The sequence below is a fragment of the Helianthus annuus genome, chromosome 11 (genome assembly GCF_002127325.2).
Source record: "Helianthus annuus cultivar XRQ/B chromosome 11, HanXRQr2.0-SUNRISE, whole genome shotgun sequence".
Classification (NCBI taxonomy): domain Eukaryota; kingdom Viridiplantae; phylum Streptophyta; class Magnoliopsida; order Asterales; family Asteraceae; genus Helianthus; species Helianthus annuus.
Window position 1 is genome coordinate 139915243 of NC_035443.2, and position 4771 is coordinate 139920013.

Here is a 4771-nt window from a genome sequence, read left to right on the forward strand (position 1 = left end):
CATCATTTGTTGGAAGAGCTTCGGCCTCCGCCCATTTAGACAAATAATCGACTGCCACAAGTATATATTTGTTTCCTTTTGACGGTGGGAAAGGTCCCATGAAATCAAGTCCCCACACATCAAAGATTTCACAAACGAGAATGCCATTTTGAGGCATTTCGTTTTTGGAAGAAATATTACCTGATCTTTGGCAAGCATCACATGTCTTTACAAGGTTTTGTGCATCCTTGTAAATGGTTGGCCAATAAAACCCTGAATCAAATACCTTTCGTGCGGTACTCGCGGCACCATGATGTCCTCCGTATGGACCTTCATGACAGTGACGGAGAATTCTTCGTGCTTCATTACCATGGACACACCTTCGGATGAGCTGGTCGGCACACATTTTGAAAAGATAAGGGTCTTCCCAAAAGTAATGCTTTACATCAGCAAATAATTTCTTTCTTTGATGATGCGGCCATCCTTTGGTGACTATACCGCTAGCTAGATAATTAGCATAGTCGGCATACCATGGCTCTTGTCTACTCTCCATCATTTCCAAGGATTCTGTGGGAAATTTCTCGTTGATTTGCTCGTCCCTGGTTGCTTCCAAAGCTGGGTCCTCTAGGCGTGAGAGATGATCTGCAGCAGTGTTTTCTGCTCCTCTTTTGTCCTTGATTTCGATGTCGAATTCTTGGAGGAGTAGAATCCATCTGATCAAACGGGGTTTTGCGTCTTGTTTCTTGAAGAGGTACCTGATGGCTGCATGGTCTGTATTGACTACAGTTTTAGAAAGAACAAGGTAAGAACGGAATTCATCAAAAGCAAACACCACTGCTAATAATTCTTTTTCTGTAGTTGTATAATTTTCTTGTGCATCATTAAGCGTTTTTCTAGCATAATAGATTGGGTGGAAATGCTTTTCTTTTCTTTGTCCCAAGACTGCTCCAACGGCAAAGTCACTTGCATCACACATGATTTCGAAAGGAAATTTCCAATCGGGCGCTATCATGATAGGTGCATTGACTAGCATTTCTTTGAGGGTTAGAAATGCTTGATTGCATTCCTTGTCAAAGATGAAAGGTGCATCTTTTTCAAGTAATTTTGTTAGAGGTCTTGAAATTTTTGAAAAGTCCTTGATAAACCTTCTATAAAATCCGGCATGCCCTAAGAAACTTCTGATTGCTCTTACGGAGGATGGTGGAGGTAATCGAGAAATAGTTTCTATTTTTGCTCGATCAACTTCCATTCCTTCGCTTGAGATTTTGTGACCGAGTACTATTCCCTATGTTACCATGAAATGGCATTTTTCCCAGTTAAGGACGAGGTTAGTTTCCTCACATCGGGATAGCATTCGTTCAAGATTATCGAGGCATTGGTCATATGAGTCTCCAAAGATGGAAAAGTCGTCCATGAAGACTTCCATTGTCTTTTCTATCATATCATGGAAAATGGCTACCATACAACGTTGGAACGTTGCAGGTGCATTACATAGACCGAATGGCATGCGTCGATATGCGAAAGTTCCATAGGGGCATGTGAAAGTTGTTTTCTCTTGGTCTTCTGGTGCTATCGGTATTTGAAAGTAACCTGAAAAACCATCTAAGAAACAATAAAATTTATGGCCGGATAGTCGTTCTAACATCTGATCAATGAAAGGCAAAAGAAAGTGGTCTTTCCTTGTTGCTTCATTTAATCGCCTATAGTCTATACAAACTCTCCATCCTGTGACGGTTCTTGTTGGTATTAATTCATTTTTCTCATTAGTTATTACCGTCATACCTCCTTTCTTTGGGACTACTTGGACGGGACTTACCCACGGACTATCGGAGATAGGGTGGATTAGTCCGGCGTCAAGTAGCTTGATGACTTCATTTTTAACCACTTCTTGAACATTAGGATTCACTCTTCGTTGTGGTTGAATTACTGTTTTGTAGTCATCATTCATTAAAATTTTGTGCGTGCACATGGAAGAACTTATTCCTTTAATATCTACAAGCTTCCAAGAGATCGCGTTTTTGTGTTTTTTAAGGAGATTAACTAATTTCTCTTTTTCTATGTTACTTAATTTAGAAGAAATAATTACAGGTAAACTACCATCTTTGCCTAGAAAAGCATATTCCAAACCTTTAGGAAGTTCTTTGAGCTCAATGGGTGGGTCTTTAGAAGACACCTTATTTTGTGGCTCATCTAGATCAAGAACCTTAAAGGTTTGTTCTATGGCGATCTCTTCTTCAGCAAAGTGGTCATCTTCTTTAGTCGTATCGGGTGGTTCAGCTTCATCTTCAATTAGGGGGTCATTATTGCCAAAAGGATACTTCATTGAACGCTCAAGATCTATGCTCCTTTTGAATGCCCCTAACTGAAGAGGTAGATTGTTGAATTTCCGGTTTTTCAAAGCTTTATGAGTTTGTACAAAAGGTTTTCCCAAGACTAGAGGAGCGTCATCAAGGATGACAAAGTCGGTTGGGATTACCATTTGATTTGTTTGAACCAAAACATCTTCAACCACACCGATTGATTTTATCACTTTTTGATCGGATAGAAAAATAGGTATTTGAAGTGGAGTAAAGTCACTAATACTTAATTTTTCAAAAATGTAGTTAGGCATTATGTTAACACAAAGATCTTTATCAATGGTGATATTACTAATAAATGATTTTTGAAAGAAACATGGAACCGGTGTAATGTTAATTTCAAAAGGATCTTCTTTTATTAGCGAAGTTTGATCATTAGTTAACTTAACACTCACTATTTCTTTGATTTTAGTACTAGTGTTTAACTCTTTTAAAAACTTGGCATGAGGGGTTACTAAACAATGATTTTCGAAAGTAGGTGACAAGAGATTAATTTCTTCAAAATTAGACTCTTCTTGTAATTTAACGTTATCGGACTCACCTTTTTCGTTGTTTAACTCATGTGTCAGTTTTTCACTTTCTTGTTCTTCCATTTTTACATTTTCAACTATCTCTTCGTTATTATTACAAGTTAATTCTTCCCTTGCGCGAGATTCTTTCATGTAATGTTCGATAGTTTTAATGTGTTCTAATATCCTATTGGTCACTTCGATGAGAGAAAAAGAATTGGGATCCTCAAAGCTTGAATCCGGTTGTTCGATCCTCGGCTCCTCATAGTACTCATATGAAGTAGATGGTTCACACCATTGTTCTTCATTGTAAGTATATGATGGATAAGGGTCGAAACTTTGTTCTTCATAGTACTCATATGAGGTGGGTTGTTCGCGCCATGGTTCCTCATAATAAGAGTATGAAGGTGGTGGCTCATATCTTGAATCTTCAAAGTATGAGTATGAAGGCTCATACCTTGGTTCATCAAAATATGAGTATGAGGGAGGAGGTTCATACCTTTGGTCTTCATAGGATGTATATGAAGTTGACGGCTCGTACCTGGGCTCCTCATAGTAGTTGTATGAATTGGATGGTTGATATGAGTTATTATATTGAACCGAGCGTGTGTTACGACAATTAGTACAATAATTACCCCTATAATCATCCTCATCATAGGTGTAGTTGTAACCTCTTGAGTATTGATCCATAAGAATCACTCAACAGACCACAACTGAGTCTCGGGACCAGAAAACAAAAATAAAGACGGAAACAGAAGCTGGGCACGGCCCCGTGTTGGGTGAACACGGCCCCGTGTTCAGGGTCTATATCTGGGCGTTTTAATTAAAGTTACTGGTCACGTTGAGCACGGGGGCGTGTTCAGTGAGCACGACCCCGTGGTCAGACTCTGTATCTGGGTATCTAACTAAAAATATGCAGCACGGGGGCGTGTTCAGCGAGCACGGCCCCGTGTTCAGGCTACTGTAAATGCAAACTAAACTAAAATGCAGAAAAATGTGCGCGCGTTTTGAAAAGGTTTTGAAAAACTGATTAGGCCGTTGATTTTAAGCTTTCTTAAAATCCTTGTGTCCCCGGCAACGGCGCCAAAAACTTGATGCATGTGTAGTGTAATATATTTTTAATGTATAATTAAGCCCTTTTTTACACCTTTAGCCAAGTTTTAAATTTATAAAACACGATATTTACTAACACTAAACACACATATGGGCAAGTGCACCCATCGTGGACGTAGTATAGTGTTGGTAAGATACCGAGGTCGTCAAAGGACACAAGAGCTTTTAGTACCGGTTTATCCTCAACGTCTAATCAAATCAAAAAGTTAGAAAAATGTTTTTAAACTAAGAAAATAAAAACTAACTAAATGCTGAAAAATAAAAATAAAATAAAAACAGATAGACAAGATGAATCACTTGGATCCGACTCGTGTATTAGTATAACCTTTGATTATTTTCGCACTTTTGCACTTGTTTAAGAGATTATCTTAGTTATTGTAGTAGGCCCCTCTTTTGAAGGCGACGTTACCCTTAACCCAGTAGTTTGAGTCAGTAAGGATACAATCCTAAAGGGTTGGATTATTGGAAGATAATGAATTAAGTTATTAATGCAAATTATGGTAGGCCCCGCTTTTGGCGGTGACGTTACCCTCGGCTAAGTAGTCTGAGTCAGCAGGGATACAGTCCTAAATAGCCGGGTTATAGTATTAATAGTAGTTAACTTATGAGAGGGTCAAAGAGTTTGGATCCCCGCCATCCAATACCTATGGGCATTGAAGGAGATCCTACTAAATTTGACCCAGGTCCCTTGCAGGACCTCTAAACGCTGAACAAGGGCAAGACCCTTACCAAACCGTTCCCTTAACCCCCGACCAGGTAGCCAACATACCTCCATATAGACCGTGGAGATATGAATGGTGAAAATCTTTTATT